This window comes from Phascolarctos cinereus, unplaced genomic scaffold (genome assembly GCF_003287225.1).
Source record: "Phascolarctos cinereus isolate Bilbo 61053 unplaced genomic scaffold, phaCin_HiC Scaffold_8;HRSCAF=390, whole genome shotgun sequence".
NCBI lineage: Eukaryota > Metazoa > Chordata > Mammalia > Diprotodontia > Phascolarctidae > Phascolarctos > Phascolarctos cinereus.
Window position 1 is genome coordinate 71841231 of NW_027556291.1, and position 20129 is coordinate 71861359.

At 42.0% G+C, this 20129-nt stretch overlaps 1 long non-coding RNA gene and 1 pseudogene across 3 annotated transcripts in view; both read right to left on the bottom strand.

Annotated features, from left to right (window-relative positions):
* Positions 1-20129, bottom strand: part of LOC110200357 (uncharacterized) — an 89214-nt gene that overhangs the window by 26704 nt on the left and 42381 nt on the right. For all 3 annotated transcript variants that reach the window (XR_013483617.1, XR_002322233.2, XR_002322232.2), the window contains one exon: positions 14851-14939. This is a non-coding gene — a long non-coding RNA (uncharacterized LOC110200357). The remainder of the gene's footprint in view (positions 1-14850; positions 14940-20129) is intronic.
* On the bottom strand, positions 500-12341 carry LOC110200355 (RAB6A-GEF complex partner protein 2-like; annotated as a pseudogene).

The window sequence follows — 20129 nt, forward strand, 5'->3', positions numbered from 1 at the left end:
GGCAGAGCCGGTGGGAAGAGGCAGTACTTCAGTGTGTACTTTCCTTACCTATGATGTTCATCTAGGTTCCAGCATCCCATCAACTTCCCCACTGAGTGTGAGGTACGATGGAAGGAAGGGACCTGCCACATCTCCCTGATGCCAAAATATGACCCTCACCTGCCCTGCAGGGGAGCTCCCCCCCTGCTGCCGATCTTGAATGGGGCTCAGACAATACTCCTGACTCCAGGGCCCCAGGATCACATCCCAGTTAGGTTCCACTGACCATCCACTTCGCTGCCTGCTGCCTGCCCACTGCGGCTGCTGCCACCTCCAGAGAAACAACTAGTAGCCGTGAATTTATTCTAAATAAATAAGTTAATGGACAGCCAAATGCCTGCCATGGAGTCCATTCTCAGTCTCACACAACACCAGAAAGGAAGGAGAGCGCCACGCAGGAGTCTATCTTTCATGCTGTGCCCCAACACAGTAGTGCCATAGTGGGTAACTGGAGCCCAGATCAGATGGCGATGGTGCTGGAACTGGAGCCTGGAGCAGCATAGGAAACCAGCGTGGGCAGCACCTTGATGGAGAGGTCCCAACTGAAGGTGCCCAGAGGCACTTGTTCAGGTCTTGTCCAGACCACAGGCTGAGGCTGCTCCACGGGAGGGAGCAGTGCCAAGCCAGGTTCCTGAGATGTCACAAATTCAAAGTGTAGCCACCACTTCAAGGACAGAATGGCCAGCAGAAGCCTGGGATAGAGCTCAGTGGAATGGGAAGACATGGGACACAGATGGAGCCCCATTCCCCCCCACCCCGGCGCTGCTGGCACTCACGTTGGACAGTCTCTTCTGTCTGGAGACTCAACTGAGAACTGCAAAAAGGCCACAGTCGCCTCCCCCAAGTTCAGGGTCCCTGTTACATCCTCTCCAAGTCTATATATGGACTTGAAGATTCCAAAGGGAAATTTCCGCTTCCTGGAGCCAAGATGGCAGAGTAAAAAGGTAGTGGCTCTCACCCTCCCCTATTAACCAATGAAAACTCAGAAAATATCACCCAGGAACAGCAGTGCAGCAGCCCAGCAAACGGGTCTCCCAGTGCCTCAGCAAAAATAAGGGAAGCAGCACTACAAAGGGCCCCAGGCAGATAAGCACCCTGCAGCATTCATCTGAGAAGAAAACAACCTAGAGTCTTCCTAAAGTCCCAGCCCTCTTGATTCCAACCCTGTTGAGGGCCGATCTTAAGAGTCTGATAAAGGTTTAAGATCCAAGGCAGAGTTTGACCTCTGCTCAGGCTTTCACCCCAAAGGGCTCAGGATTAAGTGGTACGGCTCCCCAAATTCCTTCCTGATAAAGAGGTCTCTGAGACATCCCTTCTCTCTCTTTGAACCTTAGGTTTACGTATTTACTCCTCTATGCAGGTGGCGCCTAGGCGCCTGGGAAAACCTTGGAATCTACAGCCCAATCTAGGAACCCTGATAAGGAGGAAATTCATGATTGTTACATCCTCAGCAGATGTTCTGGGGAGTATCTCATGGGGAGGACTCTTTGAAGTTAGGCTAGATTTTCCCTATATATTCTGTGCCCTCGGATGAATAAACAGAGTCAGTAATTCTACTCCACCTGGCCCATGTCATAAGTTATTTCACGCCTCTCCATTCGGTGTACAATCTGGTTGCAGGCAACATTTTGGCGCGTCGAACAGTGACTAAAAGTCAGAGAGAGGACGGTTCCTTGAAACGCTCCGGAGGAAGAAATCCTTGCTGGTCACTACGCCAGGAAACAAGGTCCTGAAGTGGCTCAACGCGGTACTAAGGTAAAAAGGAACGAGGGTCATTACAGGTTTCCCCATAGAAATAATAGGATTAAGAGGGGGAAAATCACCAGGCTTACGTGGGAGATTATAAAATTAAAAAAAAATTGATTAGAAAAAAGTTTAGAAACAGGCTCGGTATTTAGAGCATAAGATATAGTGTCGCTTTGGAAAGGCCCACATATATACTTTCGATCTTAAGAGGCGCCCTTAAGATCAAAAGTATGGGTCAAGTACAAAGTGGAAAAAGAGATAGAGAGTATTACCTAAGATTACTAAAGAAAATAGTGAAAGAAAAAGGTTTAGTTATTCCAAACAGTCAGTTACAGGAATTTTTAGAAGTTATAGAAAAATGCTGCCCATGGTTTCCACCAGAAGGGACAATTGATTTAGAGAAATGGGAGATTGTAGGCAAGCAACTAAGAGAATATTACAGAGAAGAGGGCCCTGGTGCATTCTCGATTGCTACCTTTTTAATGTGGAATGTGCTAAAAATATGTCTTATGCCCCCGGATAAAGTACTAGTGGCTGAGAAAGTGATACGGGCAGATAAGGGGGTAGGAACAGATGAGGAAGAAGAAATGCATAAAGCCTTTGAGGAACAATTGAGCATAGTTGAAGAGGAGAGGGAAGATGTGTATTCTGTTATACAACAGAGAAATGTGCATTCCCCTAAGCAACAGAAAGATGTGTATTTACCTTCAGTTAAACAACAGCCTGGGAGAAAGTTAATATGTAAGGGCTTGTTAGAAGAGACAATACAAAGGGCAGAAAGCAGAGGGGAAGAAGTGCCTATGGACTTAAAATTAGCTATCCCAAAAAGCATGATGTTTCCACTATATGAAGAAGAGAATCCAGATAATCCTGGACAGATGATTAGGGAACATAGGAATTTTGAATTCAAAGTTTTAAGAGAATTAAAACAAGCCTCAGTACAATATGGGCCAAACAGTCCCTATGTACAAACTTTATTAGATTCAATAGCTAATACAGCCATGGCCCCATATGATTGGTATTCATTAGCAAAAACATGTTTGGAGCCAGGAGATTATCTAATATGGAAATCAGAATTTATTGAGCAATGCCAAGAGCAGGCAGGATACAATACAAGAACATTGATTCCTGTTTCTTTGGAGCAGCTCACAGGGACAGGAATGTTTACTGCACTGCAGCAACAGCTAGATTATCCACTTGTAGCATATGAACAAATTACGAAGGCTGCACGGGCGGCATGGTTAAAGGTTCCTGGGAAACAAGATAGGGGAGCCTCGTATACTCAGATAAAGCAAGGCCCCCAAGAAACTTTCCCAGATTTTGTAGCCCGACTTACGCAAGCCATACAAAGGAGCATTTCTGATTCAAAAGCAGCTGAAATACTCCTTCAAAAATTGGCCTGTGAAAATGCTAATGCTGATTGTAAAAAAGCCTTACAAGGCGGCAAGTCCAATATGGATATTACAGAAATGATTCAGCGGTGTGAGAGTGTAGGGACCACGCAATTTCAGGTACAGGCTATGGCAGCAGCCCAAGCAGAAATGCTAGCAGCTGCCTTTCCTAACAATCAGAGGGACCTGAGAAGGTTAAAATGTTTTAATTGTGGAAGGCCTGGCCATATAAAAAAGGATTGTAGGGATCTTAGGAAGGCAGGGTCTCAGCCCCCTACTACTCCTTGTCCTAGGTGTCAAAGAGGAAATCATTGGGCTTCATTATGTAGATCTACTTCAGATGTTAATGAACAGCCTTTAAACCCCCGGAGGGGCCCGCTCTGGCCCCACCAAACAATAGGAGCAGGGCTGTCATTGATTCAACCAGTCCCTGCTCCTCGCCCACAAGACTCACAATATTAGACCTTATTCATGCCACCCCAGGTAGTGCCGGATTAGATTTAAGTTCCACTCTTGATAAAAACATTGGAGATGAAGTTGTACGTATTCCCACTGGAGTACATGGTCCATTACCCCCAGGGATGGTGGGTTTAATCTTAGGCCGTAGTTCCCAGACACTTAGGGGACTCATGGTCATTCCTGGAGTGGTGGACTCTGATTACACTGGAGAAATTGAGGTTATGGTTTATGCTTTTCCTCGTTGTCGTTTTGTCATTCAAAAAGGGGAAAGAATAGCACAAATGATTGTAATGGATTATAAAAAACTGGGGAATATGACAAAAAAGGTAAGGGGGACAGAAGGATTTGGTAGCACAGGACTGTTTTGGCATAGAACTATCACAGATGCCAGACCAACTCTAAAAATAGAATACAAGGAAAAGAATTTGAAGGGTTAATAGACACTGGAGCTGATAAGTCAGTTGTCACCTTACGGGCTTGGCCTAGAAACTGGCCACTAGATCAAGGAAATGTGATGTTACAGGGAATAGGAGAAATAGCCGCTCCTGCACAAAGCGCAGCATGGCTTACTTGGAGAGTGGAGGGGCAGCAAGGGAGATTTAGACCATATGTATTGCCACACCTTCCATACTGCCTCTGGGGAAGAGATTTATTGAAACATATGAATGTTACTGTAAGTAGCAAAAATTTTTAGTAGGGTCACGGTCGAAAAGAAAAGAACAGTACAGGTTCCTAAGATAACATGGAAAGAAGGGCCCCCCATATGGGTGGACCAGTGGCCCCTTAGTCTAGAAAAAATTAAGGCTCTTCGAGATATTATAACCAGACAATTGGCAGCAGGTCATATAGAATTTTCCACTAGTCCATGGAATTCTCCTATATTTGCTATTAAGAAAAAATCAGGCAAATGGAGAATGTTAACAGATCTCAGACAAGTTAATGCTCGTATGATAACTATGGGAACCTTACAGCCAGGGCTGCCTTCTCCGATTGCAATCCCGGCAGACTGGCCTTTGTGGGTAATTGATTTAAAAGATTGTTTTTATACTATACCTCTTAGAGCAGAAGATTGTAAATACTTTGCATTCTCATTACCATCAGAAAATTTGAAACAACCTTACCAAAGATATCAGTGGAAGGTGCTTCCTCAAGGGATGAAGAATAGCCCCACCATGTGTCAGCAATACGTAGCAGATGCTATAGATCCCATCAGGAAAAAATACCCCCAAGCATACATAATTCATTATATGGATGACATCCTTTGTGCTCATCCACAAAAAGAGCAATTAGCTAGTATTATGGGGGACATGTTTACCGCTCTTAGAGATCATGGGTTAGAGATTGCACCTGAAAAGATTCAAAAGGCACCTCCTTACTCGTACTTAGGACAATTAGTAGGGATGAAAGAAATTCAGCCTCAAAAGATATGTATTAGACAAGATAAACTAAAAACATTAAATGATTTTCAGAAACTCCTAGGAGACATTAATTGGATCAGATCTTATTTAAAAATAGGGACTCATGAATTAAAGGATCTATATGATATTCTTAGAGGCGACCCTGATCCTACATCTCCTAGAACACTTACTACAAAAGCAAAACAGCAATTAGAAAAAATACAAGAATCAATTGAAACTGCAATGGCTCATCGCATAGAATCTGGTGTGCCTTTAGAAGTTACAATATTAGATACCCCAGATATACCTTTTGGATGTATACATCAGAAAGACAAGTTACTGGAGTGGGTTTTTCGGCCTTCACAGCCGAAATATACCCTTCAAACATATCCTTCTATGGTAGCAGACTTGGCTAAGAAAGCCTGCAAAAGAATATTACAATTAGTTGGAAATGCCCCTAGTATTATACATCAACCTTATGATAAAAAACAAATAGAGGAATTGCTCAGTCAAGACCATTCTTGGCAGGTGCTTCTTACTATTTTTCAAGGGGAAATAGATAATACATACCAATACCCAATTTTACAATTTGCCAGGAAACATCAGTGGATTATTAACACGATAGTGCAAAAGGATCCCATAGTGGGAGCACTCTGTGCCTTTACTGACGCTTCCTCTCATCACATTTCAACATATTTTATTCCCCCTGATGAGAGATATGCAGCACATACACCATTTGATTCTACACAACAAAATGAAATTTATGCTATAATATTAGTACTACAAAGATATTCTGGTCCTCTTAATATATTTTCAGACAGTAAATATGCAGTAGGAATGGTTAATAACATAGAAACTGCTCAAATTAAAGTGTCATCTAATTATAATATATTGCAACTTTTTATGATGTTACAAAAAACTATTCGGGAACGAACTTCCCCAGTATATTGTACACATGTTCCTTCACATACGGAGCTTCCAGGACCTATTACACATGGGAATCAGATAGCTGATGACCTCACTAGACCAACCCTGTTAATGTTGTCTGTTGAGGAAGCTAAGGAATCACATGACAAATTTCATCAGTCTGCCTCTATGTTAAGGAAACAATTTGGGATTACTAGAGAACAGGCTCGACAGATAGTAAAATCCTGCTGTAAATGTCTTCCTTATATACCCACACCATATAAAATGGCTGTTAATCCACGCGGATTATATTCAGGAGAAATTTGGCAAATGGATGTTACTCATTACAGCAGTTTTGCAAAGTTACAATTTATTCATGTAACAGTCGATACTTATTCTTCCTTCACTATGGCTACTGCACAAGCAGGGGAAGCAGTACAAAATGTCATAGATCATATGCTTCATTGCTTTTCTATTTCTGGTGTGCCCTCAGTTTTAAAAACTGATAATGGCCCTGCTTATGTTTCTCATGCATTTCGTACGTTCTGTCTTACATTTCATATTCACCACATTACCGGGATTCCTTATAATCCTACCGGTCAAGCAATTGTGGAAAGGAAAAATAGATCTCTTAAAACATTTCTTCAAAAGCAAAAGGGGGAGAAGCCAGGGGTAGGCCACGAAGACAATTGGCTCAAGCAGTATATGCTTTAAATTTTCTTACTCCTGATAGAGAAGGCTGTACCCCAGCTGAAAAACACTTTAGATTACATAAGGGGAGTAATTATGAGGAACAAAAGACTCAAAAAAGAGTCATGTGGAAGGACCCAAAAACCAATCATTGGTTTGGACCAGATAGATTATTGACCTGGGGACGAGGGTATGCTTCTGTCTTTCCAGATGGTGCAGAAGGACCAATATGGATCCCTGAACGTAACATCAGAATCTGTCTCAGAGATGACCCGGAGGTTTCAGAAACTTCAAATACCAAAGAGGAAAAAGGACATAAGAAAACAGAAGCAGCGCCGGAGGCGATAGCGAGGAGCAAGCTCGGCAGGATGGCTGCTGCAACTGATGATGCTGTTACAAACAATGACTATTGAAGCAAAGACTTTACAGCTTTGGTCATACATTAACAACCCCCGTGGCCGAGACTACTCACGTGGGATGATCCAGTTATTGACATTATACCCGCAGGACAAGCGGCAGAAATTTTTGGACAAAGGGATTGGAGAATTAAAGACTTAGAAATGAAGGATGTTTTAGGATACAATTTTAAAGGCAAAACTGGCACACCCCCAATATGTTTTGGAATTAATGTAGACTTTATAGATTATTGTGTTAAGTTAGAAAATATTACTCACTCTGCTCAATTTGTTCCTAGGGGAATAGTTTGGAATATATCTATGTTTGGTATGGAAACTACTAGATCTGTGAAAGGGCCAGCTCATCTTTCTCCCTGGCCAGATTGTTCTAATATCTCTGTATCATCAGCATGGCATAAAATTCCACCTTGGGTAAAATGTCATACTCAGTATAGGGGTGTAGCTAATTACAAGTGGGAAAAATTTGAAATATGGAATAAATTAGATAATGATATTGAGGGTGCAAGACAGGGGTGGATTATGCCAGGAATTATCAATAAGAATGGTGTACATCAGGAAAAACTTTGGTTAGCAATGGCAGCATTTGATCCTATATACTTACATGCTGCCACTCCCTTTAAACCTGATATTGCTCTTTTTTATAATAGAACAAAGCTAGTTGCCTGTTTACCCAGGCATCAAGCATTTCTTTTGGGAAGACCCAACATCACACTGACACCTGATGGGTATTATAAAATTGTATGCAAAAATTGTGTAGTAAATAGATGCTTATATTATGCACATGGAACTTGGGAATTTGTAGCTATGATATTAGAAAGACCTAAATATTCTATATTTCCTACTCAAGTACAGGAGGGATGGTTTTTAGCTCCTGCTGATCAAACATTGTACTATCTTAATCGAGAGATTTCTGTTAGAAAAAAGAGATGTGTCCAATGTGTCGTTTGGGGAGTTGTGTCCCTGGTATCACTTATCTCATCCCTTGTTGCATCTGCAGTAACATTTCATACATTTACACAGCAAGTGCATGATGCACAATACACTGAAGCATTGGCTAGGAATGTGTCATTGGCACTTCACACACAAAAGGAAATTGATTTAGATTTTGAGAGAAAATTGGATGCATTAAAAGATGCTGTGGAATTTATTGGGGATGAAGTTGCAGAAATAGAATTTAGAGCTACTTTAAAATGTGATTATCGCTTTACTATGGTATGTGTTACTCCTTTTCCATATAATTCTAGCATTGTAAATTGGAACATGGTTAAGAATCATTTAGAAGGTGTTTGGCATAATAGTAACCTTTCTGCTGATTTGTCTTTTCTTGCTAATATCACCCAGGTGATTGTAGATAGTCACTCCCCGGGGATTAACCAAAAAAATCTGGCTGTAGAGATCCTGAAAAAATTAAGTGAGACCAATATATTTAACAATTTACCTGCCTTGTTACTTCATGCATTGTCTTGGGCAATATTATTCATCATATTATGTTTTATTGTCCCCTGCATTGTTACCTTAATTAAATCAAGGATCACAGTGTTGGGAACGGATGTTCATCACCTCAAGCTCCTTGCTAATTCGAGAAGGGAGGAAGTTGTTGAGGGCCGATCTTAAGAGTCTGATAAGGGTTTAAGATCCAAGGCAGAGTTTGACCTCTGCTCAGGCTTTCACCCCAAAGGGCTCAAAGGATTAAGTGGTACGGCTCCCCAAATTCCTTCCTGATAAAGAGGTCTCTGAGACATCCCTTCTCTCTCTTTGAACCTTAGGTTTACGTATTTACTCCTCTATGCAGGTGGCGCCTAGGCGCCTGGGAAAACCTTGGAATCTACAGCCCAATCTAGGAACCCTGATAAGGAGGAAATTCATGATTGTTACATCCTCAGCAGATGTTCTGGGGAGTATCTCACGGGGAGGACTCTTTGAAGTTAGGCTAGATTTTCCCTATATATTCTGTGCCCTCAGATGAATAAACGGAGTCAGTAATTCTACTCCGCCTGGCCCATGTCATAAGTTATTTCACGCCTCTCCGTTCGGTGTACAATCTGGTTGCGGGCAACACAACCCAACACCAGGTAAGCTGTCAGAACCCTACAGCCTCCAACTGTCAACTAGGAGGAGATCCTGAAGCCCAGGTGGTAGAGCAGGCAAACACCAACACCTAGACCTCCAAGTGCCTCAATGAGGGCAGAGGAACCAGTGGAAACCAGCTCAGAAAACCACCAGGTGCCTCAGCACTCTACTGCAAAGGAATCTCCCAGTGCATTAGCAGAAACGAGGCAGGCAGCACTGCAAGGGGCCCCAGGCAGATAAACACCCTGCAGCACCCATCTAAAAGGAGCTGAAGGAAGCTAAAGGAAAGGAAAAGCAGGCAACCTAGAATTGCCTGAAAGTTCCAGCCTTGCTGATTCCAGCCCAACACCAGGTAAGCTGCCAAAACCCTACAGCCTCCAATTGCCAACATAAGAGGCCCCAGCACACAAAGCCAGTGACCAAGAACTAGGCTCCCAACACAAGAAGCTTGGGTCAGTGCCCTCTGTTCCCCAGCAGGAGAGCTCAATCTCTTTAAAGGCCAGGGAATAAAGAAATCATGAGTAAAAGAAACATACCATAGATTCATATTATGAGAAGAGAGAAGATCAAGGCAGAAATTCTGAAGAGGACAACATTGTCAACAAACCCACATCTGCAACATCAAAAGGGAATATGAACTGGTCTGAAGCCCAAAAAGCCTTCTTAGAAGAGCTCAAGAAGGATTTTAAAAGTCTAATGAGGAGGTAGAAGAGTCCTTAAAAAATACAATTGGCCAATTGGAAAAAAAGTACACTGAAGAAAACAAGTCCCTAAAAACAAAATTGGCCAATTGAAGAAGGAAGTACAAAAACTAACAGAAGAAAACAATCTGTTAAAAACTAGAATTGGACAAATGGAAACTAATGACTCTATGAGAGAGCAAGAATCAGTCAAACAGAAACAAAAAAATGAAAAAACACATGAAAACGTAAAATACCTCATTGGTAAAACAACTGACCTGGAAAATCAGTCCAGGAGATACAATTTAAAAATCATTGGACCACCTGAAAATCATGATGAAAAAAAGAGCCTGGACAGTATCTTTCAGGAAATCATAAAGGAAAACTGCCCTGAAATCCTAGAACCAGAAGGTAAAATAACCATAGAAAGAATACAGCGCTCACCACCTGAAAGAGATCCCAAATAGACAACACCAAGGAATATAATAGCAAAATTCCAAAATTACCAGATGAAAGAGAAGGTGCTGCAAGCAGCCAGAAAGAAACAATTTAAATATCATGGAACCATAGTCAGGATTACACAGGACCTTGCAGCTTCTACATTAAAAGACTGCAGGGCATGGAACATGATATTCCATAAGGACTGCAGCCAAGGATCAACCACCCTGCAAAAATGAGCATGATTTTTCAAGGGAGGAGATGGATGTTCAATGAAATAGGAGACTTCCAAAGCTTCCTCATAAAAAGACTGAGCTCAACAAAAAATTTGATCTTCAAGTATAAGATTCAAGAAAGACATAAAAAGGTAAATGGGACAGAAAGATACAAAATGTTGTTAATAAGGGAGGACTGTTTACATCCCATAAGGGAAGATGACACTTGTAACTCTTGAGAACTGTACTGTTATTACACCATGTTAAAGGAGTATACATAAAGGGGGTGGATATTAGTTGACTTTGATATAATGATAAAAAAAAAATCTAAATAAGTGGGTTAAATGGATCCAAGTAAGTGGATTAGTCTGATCTTAGAAAATGTACTGAGAAAGGAGGAGGCAGACAAGGGTAAATTACATTACAGGAAAAGACAGAAAATCCTATTACAGTAGAGGGAAAGAAGGGAGGGAGGTGAGCATTGTTGGAACCTTGCTCTCATCAGATTTGGCTCAACAAGGGAATAACATAATCAGTTAGGTATGGAAATATAACTTGTCCTATGGGCAGTAGGAGGGAAAAGGGGAAAGAAAAGGGAGGGGGGAGGGAAGGGAGAAGAGACTGAAGGAGGCGGTGGTCAAAAGCAAAGAACCGGTGGGGGAGGAAGGGAGAGAGGAGAAAGAAAAGCATAAATGGGGAAAAAGGGATAGAGAAAAAGACACAGATAGTAATCATAACTATGAAAGTTGAATCGCTATCTTTTTTTTTCTCTCCTCTGTTGAGTTTTGTTTCCTCTTTCTGATGGTTCCTCCTATTGGTTTTAATTTTTACTTACAACTTCACTAATGTGAAAATATGTTTAATAGGAATGTAAATGTATAGCCTATATCAGATTGTGCACCGTCTTGGGGAGGGTGGTCAGGAGGAAGGGGGATAAAAAGTTTAAACTCAAAAGCATATGGAAATGATTGCTGACAAATCAAAATAAATTAATAAAATTTAAAAAAAAAGATTTCCGTTGGCAACCACAAAAGAAAAAAAAAAGATTCCAAAGGTCCCAACTTTCCCTTGACCATCACTGATACTATATAGATACAAACTGTGGCGGGATGTGGCAGTCAAGAGTAACTCTCCTGCCAATTCTGGTAGTCATGATTCCTTTCTACCTACTTCTTCTTCTTCCAGGAATGGGCTGGATGGAGCCAAAGCCTCATTCCTGGGGGAACAGGGCATCTTGGAAGCCAGTCAACATGAGCACCCTCAGTGGTACCCTAAGCAAAGTAATGGGACAGATGACCCACTGGCAGCCAATGGTCAGCTTGTAGACATACTTGACCGACTGACCCTGAAAAGATGGTGGCCCTTCCACAGAAAGCACTTCACTATAGGAATAGGATTTGGACTCTCCAGGGTCTAGTCTCAAGTCACAGAACAGAATCTTTAGAGGAGTAGACAGGATGCATTGACCCCACTCACCTCGGTGTGGCAAGAGCACAGTCTGGCTCTCAGGATGAACGTCTGGCTAGCTGGAGTCTGGGGGTGGGGCAGTGCCACACGGCTCTCACTGGCATGGAACTGGCAATGTATTTGGGCACTGGCCCAGGCCAATGCTTCACTGGATGCAGAGGTGGCCATGGAAGATAAGGGGTTTGTGACAGTCACCACACACTCCAGTGCATCCCCAGCCAGAAACACGGGGCCCCAACTCAGCTCTGCTACCAACTCACTCATGGTAGCCCTGGGAGCAGCTCTGGCCTGGCCTGTACCTCCACTTCCTCATCCCTTCAGCTCAGCATGGCATAGCTTAGCATCAATCATCAACATTTTTACATACAACCAATAAAACCCAGCAGGAAAAGATAAACAGAGAAATTCTATTTAAAACAACTGCAGACAAAGGGGCAGCTAGCTGGCGCAGTGGATAGAGCACCGGCCCTGGATTCAAGAGGACCTGAGTTCAAATCTGGCCTCAGACACAGAACACTTACTAGCTGTGTGACCCTGGGCAAGTCACTTAACCCCATTGCCTAAAATAACAACAACAACAATAAAAAAAAAAATAAATAACTATAGACAATACACAATACTTGGGAGTCCACCTGCCAAGACAGACCCATGGGCTACATGAACATAATTACAAAACACTCTTTACACAAATAAAGACAGATCTGAACAACAGGAGAAATATTAATTGTTCACGAGTAGGCTGAGTCAACAGGATAGAAATGACAATTCTACCTAAGTTAGTTTACTTATTCAGTGCCAAACCAATCAAACTACCAAAGAATTATCTTATAGACCTAAAAAAATATCCCCCCACACAAAATTCATCTGGAAGAACAAAAGGTTAAGAATATCAAGGGAATCAATGAAAAAAATGTAAAAGAAGGTGGCCTAGCAGTACCAGATTTCAAACTACAATACAAAGCAGTAATCATGAAAGCAATCAGGTATTGATTAAGAAATAGGGTGGTGGATCAGTAGAATACATTAGGTACACAATACACAGGAGTAAATGACCACAGCGATCTAGTGTTTGATAAACCCAAAGATCCAATTTCCAGGGACAAGAACTCACCATTTGACAAAAATTGCTGTGAAAACTGGAAAGCAATTTGTCAGAAACAGCATAAAGAAAATCTCACATTGTACAATAAGATAAGGTCAAATTGGGTACAGAATTTAGTCATAAGGGGTGATATCATTAGCAAATTAGGGGAGCATGGAAAAATGTACTTGTCAGATTGATGGATAAGGGGAAACCTTATGACCAAACAAGAGATGGAGAGGATCATGGGAAGTGAATCAGATAATTTTGATTACATGAAATTAAAAAGAGTTTGCACAAACAAAAGTAATGCAGCCAAAATTACAAAGAAAATAACAAAGAAAAAGTTTACAGCAAGTTTCTCTGAAAAAGGTCTCATTTCTCAAATATATAGGGAAATGAGCCAAATTTATAAAAATACAAGACATTCTGAAATTCATAAGTGGTTAAAGGACACATCCTTTGAAAACAGTTTTCAGACAAAGAAATCAAAGCTATCTATAGTCATATAAAAATGCTCTAAATCACTATTGATTAGAGAAATACAAATTAAAACAAGTCTAAGATACCACCTCAAACCTATCAGATTTGTTAACATGACAAAAAAAGGAAAATGACAAATGCTGGAGGGGATGTGGAAAAATTGGGATACTAATGCACTGTGGGTGTAGTTGTGAACTGAGCCAACCATTCTGATAAGCAATTTGGAACTATACCCAAAGGACATAAAACTGTGCATACCATTTAACCAACTCCTAGGATTACATCCCATAAAAATCCAAATAAAAAGGAAAAGAACCTATTTGTATAAAAATATTCCAAACCACATTCCACAATACAGTGTAAATAAATACATGACCTTAAAATAAAATATCATACTAATGAAAAACATCAGAATAGATATAGATCATGTACCTCTCACTGCTATGGGTAAGAAATATATATTTAACCAAAGAAGCAGTAGAGACAATTAGAAAGGATAAAATCTATAGCTTTGATTACTTAAAACTGAAAAGCTTCTGTATAAACAACACTAATACAACATTAATTAATTAATTAATACGATGAGAAGTGATTGAATGGGAAAAAAAAAACTTCTATATCAAATTCCCCTGATTAGGGTTTAATGTTCAAGATATATAAACATCATTCCCTTACTGATAAATGGTCAAAGGACATGAACAAATAGCTCATGAAGAACTGCAAAGTATTCACAACCAAGTGGGAAAAAAATGCTCCAAATCACTAACACTAACATAAATACAAAACAAAACAATCCTAAGGTTTTACCTCACGCTCTGTGAATTGGCAAAAAGGACAAAAAAGAGCAATGGTAAAAGTTGGAGAGGTTAGAGAGAGAGGCACACTAGTATGTTGTCAGGGGTCACAATCATTTTTGGAAAGTAATTTGGAATCATGTAAGCAACAAAAATCTCTATACCATTTAACATAAAGACTCTAATACTGGGCTTATACCCCAAGAAAGTTGTTGAGAAGAAAAAGTCCCCATATACTCCAAAATATTTAGACTAGCACTTTTTGTTCCAGCTAAGAATAGCAAACAGAGTAGATGCGCATCTATTGGGGAATGGCCTAACAAAGTGTGGTACATGAATGTAATGGAATATCACCATAGTGCTGTAAGTAATGACGGGTGTGATGAGTATAGAGAAGCACAGAAACATCTATGAACTGATTCAAAGTGAAGTAAGTGGAGCCAAGAAAACAATATATATGTTAACTACAACAATTTAAATGGAAAGAACAACGCACCAAAAAGTTAGAAGTGCCTGGAACAAAATGTTAAAAATCAAGTGATCTCAAAAGAAGATAGGAAAAAACACCATCAACTTACACCTTCCTGGAGGTGAGAAGTCCACAGGTGTTCCACATTGCACATGTTTTCCAAATGCATCCTTCAGTTGTGCTGACTTTTTTTCATCCCTAAAACAAAACAAAAAAAAATACTCTTTGTCACATGGGATGGCTCTCAGCGAGGAGAAGAGACATTAATAAAAACTTTTAAAAAGAGGTCATAAATGTTAAGTGAGATAATGGAGGAGGGGAAAGGAGGAAAGAAAGGGGTTTGGGTGAGTGTTTACAAGTAGCAGATCTCAAAATATTCTACAAATTTGTGATTATGAAAATGACTGGTACTTGTTAAAAGGAGAGCTTGAACAATGGAAAAGATTAGGCATGCAATATACAGCAGCAAATGAATACAATATTATGGTGTTTAATAAATCCAAAGACATTGGTTGTTGGGGGGGGAGGCAGAGGAGGACACACTATTTGATAAAAAAAACAACAGATGGGATAAGTGAAAAGTGATTTGGAAGAAATTTAATAGGAGATCAACACTTCATACCATATATCAAATAAAACTACAAATGAATACAGGAATTAGATATAAAATGGAAATCATTAGCAAATGAGAGGAGCAAGAGCAAGGAGGAAATGACTTTTCACATCTATGGACAGGGGAAGGGGTCATGACAGAACAAGCCACAGAGAGGATCACAGAAAATAAAATGGATGATTCTGCCTCTATAAAATTGAAATGTTTTTGCACGAACAAACTTAATGCAGTTCAATTAAAGGGGTAACAGTTTAGAGAGGAAAAACATCTTTGTAATAATGTTCTCTAAGTAACATTGCATATGCATAATATATAAGGAATTAATTTCCATGTGAATCATTAAGAGCCATTTTCCAAGAGATCAAAGGATATGAACAGGAAGTTTTCAAAGGAAGAAATCCAAGCTATCAATAACCGTATGACAAAATGCTCCAAATCCCTCATAATTAGAGAGCTGCAGATTAAAACAACTCAGTTCTTTCAGTCTGTAAATCACAGAGATCCACAGGTTTGCAGACATTCCCCTTTCTGTTCAATAACAACATACATGGAAATGACTTTTTCATCAGGTGCTGGTTCAAATCATAACAAAAAAATATATACAATTAAGTTAAATGTGGCAAACAAAGAGATGATGGGGAGAAGGGGAGAGGAAGAGTTTGTAGACTGTCTACTCTCTCCCCATCTTCAAGGTCAAGCCCAAGACAGAAGGAATGAAGGGAGGGAGGGAGTAAAGGAGGGAAGAAGAAAGCCTCCATATGAAGAGGGAGTATCCCCAAAGGCAAAAGCCAAAAGCAAAAGCCCTGCTGGCTGCCACCCCACCCCATTACCCTCCAAGCCCCCAGTCCTCCAGACCAAGACTTGGGCAGGCAGATAGCCCCAGGCAAAGCAGAAGTCTGAGCAGCCCTGGAGGAGCAGGCACAAACAGGTACACACACATAGACATACACAGACACCTCCCTCCTACCTACACACAAAGAATCCTACCTACAGACACAACATGTGAAAAAGCAGTGGTAAGAATGCTCCTAGGAACCCTAAACCACATCCCCCTTGGCACTGAAAGAAGGCTATGGGGGCAGTTCTGGAGAAAATGAGTAGGGAGGGGCAAGGGCAAGAGTGGTAGGGGCTGTAGAAGAAAGGGAGAGATCACTTACCTCACACACTCCCACACTTGCACAGGCAGGACCCTTGGGGATTCACCAGATAGGGGAAGGAGGGTAGAGGAGTGGAGGGGTATAGTGGGGAAGAAGAGTAGAAAAGGGGCATGAGCAAGAGGACCTCCAGCTGCTTGCAGCCCCTTCCAGACTCCAGGGAACAGGGAATAACCTCCTCCCCCTTCTCCTCCTCCTCCTCTAGACAAACAAAGGACTGACTGAAGTAGAGGGCCAGGAAGAGGTGATGTCCTATTGGAGCTGAAGCTTTCCTCAGCCAATGGGAGAAATGAGAGGCGGGACCACTGAGGAAGCTAGAGTGACCTCTTCCCAGAACAGAGGGAGAAGGGATGCAGGAGAGAGGGAAGGAAGGGGCATCTATAAAGTCTAGCCCAGAGAAGTGCCCCCCACTGCCACCATTTCATTTTTGTGAGAAGTCCTTATCCTAACTTTACCTTTAGCCAAAATGAGTTTTCAATAATTTACACAACAGCTTGGTTTACATGAGATATCCATAGATTTTAAAAAAAACACATTTAAGGACCAAAGACAATGGAAACTTCTGCTCTGCCAGGTATCCTCTCAGTAAGCCACCTAATCTAGTCATAGTCATATATGCATGCATCAGAGAGACCCTATGGGCACATGGTAGCATAACCACCCTGTGGTTCTTCAAAAACATTATGTCTGATGCACCCAGATCCACACTGGTCAACTGTCATGACAACCATGCTGTGTAAGCCCAAGTAGACCTGCTATTGTTAGACTCAACAACTTGGGAGGGCCCCATTTCATCCCAACAGTGATTCTGACCTGGGATCTAGTTTTAAGCCAGCCTCTGACATTTGGCATAGTTGGCAAATAGGATGAGATTCAAAGGCTTCATGACTCACATTGTAGTTGAATTAGGGGAAGAGTCCTGCAAATATGGAGGATGGGATTGATGGGGGCGGGGGCCCAAGCCAAGATCTTTGCCCCTTGCTCTAAAAAAGAATCTGGCTCCCGTTTGTCTACAGGACCCAGAAAACCCTTAAACTTTCAGGTTCCTTATCAACTCTCCTTATCTCCCTTTGAAAGCCCTAGCCTCACCTTTTGACCTTACTCAGATGCCTTCCAGTTCCCTTCATTACAGGCCCCATAAAACACTTCCAGTTCCCTCCATTAGCTATTCCCATTGTCTATTCGATCTCTCAGACCTCCCCAATTAGAATTCTTACCTAGACCCTTTTCCCAGCCCCCTTCTCTGGCCACCCAAAGTTACTTCAGTGTATAAAAATTCCACCCTGGCCCCCATTCAGATGCTGAGAATCTCGTGCCCAAAAGGCTGAGATCTTCTCATACCCACTCGTCCCCGCAGGCACTACTAACGTTCAGCTAATACACTGAGAATCTCTCATGCCCCAAAGGCTAAGCTTTTCTCATGCCCACTCATCCTTAGGGTGTCACCTGGCCTAAGTGTTTTATCACTAATAAACTTTTCCTCTGGCTGGAAGGAGATTTGAGTTGAATTCATTCAGGCAGGGCCCTGCGTTGCGATCTCAGGGGTTCCCCCAGCACAACCCCAAAGTCCTAGATCTCTTCAGGGTGACTGGATGGCCAGACATTGCATGGCTCCTGGTCCCAAGAGACCTCCTGATAATAGACTGTCAGTTATCTCCATGCAAGAGAGAGCTGGCTCCCACCAGACAGTATGATGAACTTAGTGCATGCTGGAGGGCTCTAGCCAAGAGGCTAAAGAAAGCACCAAGCCCAGAATTCCCTGGTTGCTGTTGACTGCCAGCATAATAAAACCAAAAGCTGGGCCAGCACATTCAGTAGCCAGAGGCAGAGCTCTTAGTTTTCAGGGATTGTGCAAAGAGCACCTAAAGCCAGCTAATGGCACTGGTGGCTGTGCAGGTGAAGGGATCTCTCCTGATTGGATTGGGGACTGAAAGGCTACAGCCAAGAATCCACCCTATGGTCTCTTACCCACAGGTTCAACTACCTGCTGAGACTAGAGCCATGAGACTGGAGAAGAGAAGACATAGTGTAGACATCTGTATCATTCTTGCCCAATAACGCTCCTTGTGCCAAAGCACCCAGCTAACTCAACCTGCCTTCATATGGCAAACTGGCATTCTCCCACCTCAGGGCAAAAAGTTTGCTCCAATAAGCTATAGCTGTAGCTGCATCTGAATTCCCAGAACATGTGCACAACCTCACAGAAGTTATGGCAGTAACAGATCAGTGTCACCCTGGGAAGGGGAAGGCTCTCTGATCCAATAGTTTCTAGCAATCCATTCTCCAGGAAGACTTGCCTGATAAGAATAGACTGGTTTGAGAAATACTTCTGGCTGACTCTTTCCAGTCCTTCCTTATTCTGACTCCAATGCACAGTTGCCTTGGCCTCAAGGTCTTACTCTCTCAGAGGATTTTTATATCACTTACAAAAATACCTCAGGTCCCCCTGAAAAGCCAGGCTTCCTTTCCTCTGGAAGCCTTTATACAACTCACTCCCATAAATGGTTTGGGTTGTTTAGGGACATGTGCTGGCAAAATCTCTGAAGCTCCTGCCCCAAGCAGGAGCTCACCTGTCAGTGTGTGTGTCCCTGATGGACAGCAGCCGACTGGCTGGGGAAGGGGGAAAAAGTGCAGAGTGAGTGCTTTAAAAATGAGCTGGAGAAGGAATTGGCCAACCACTTCAGTATCTTTGCCATGAAAATCGTAAATGGGGTCACATAGAGTCAGACACAACTGCAACAACTGAACAACAATAACAACAAATCATGGGTTGATTGCTGGCTTTCCCTTTAGATAACATCTGTGATTTCCTAGCTTTCAACTACTAATCTGCCTTTTTCTCCTTTGTAGATAATCTGGCTTGGCTGATGTGTGTGTGTGTGTGTGTGTGTGTGTGTGTGTTTGCATAGGGGTGGGTATGGGGGGGGTTACATAGGGATAGAAGATTTCTACCCCAACTTTCGCTTGTAAAACTCAATCAAATTTATAAGACTCCAGGATATAAGTTTATGTGTATATGTATATGTATATATGTGAATGGAATGCTGAAATAGTGAAGCCCCCTCAGTGTAGGATAAAAGCTGACCCCTCCCTACATTTCTCAGAAGCTGCCTCACTGAGAAAGCAAAGTGTCATGAGATCAGGTGATAGAGCCACATATTGTTCACCCAGATTCTATCCCTCCTCAGGCCCCCTCCCTGGTTGTTCCATTCCCTGTTTCACGCCCTTTTTGTCCTTGGTGCTGGGGAGAAGTTTCCTCGCTTAGACTGTGAGCTCCGAAGCCCAGCCAATGGGAAGAAGAGCCAGTGGGTAGGTGGGGGGATTGTGGTTAGGATCTATATAATCTGCTGAGCTGAACATGCTCCTGCTCTCTTCAGTCGGCACCATCTTGTGGGTGCTCTGAGGGAGCCTTTCTCGAGAAAGCCAATAAACGAACTATTCTTTGCTAATATCTCTGAGTCTCCAATTTATTGGTAAGGGTCTTCGTACCCCACACAGTTTTGGGGAATCATCTGAGATATCACCCCCTTTTGGGGGACTCCCCCAATCCAAATTCAGGGGCAGGCACTGCGCCAGACCTTTCTGGCAGCCTCCGAGTCTCAGCTGGTTTGGGATTCTCCC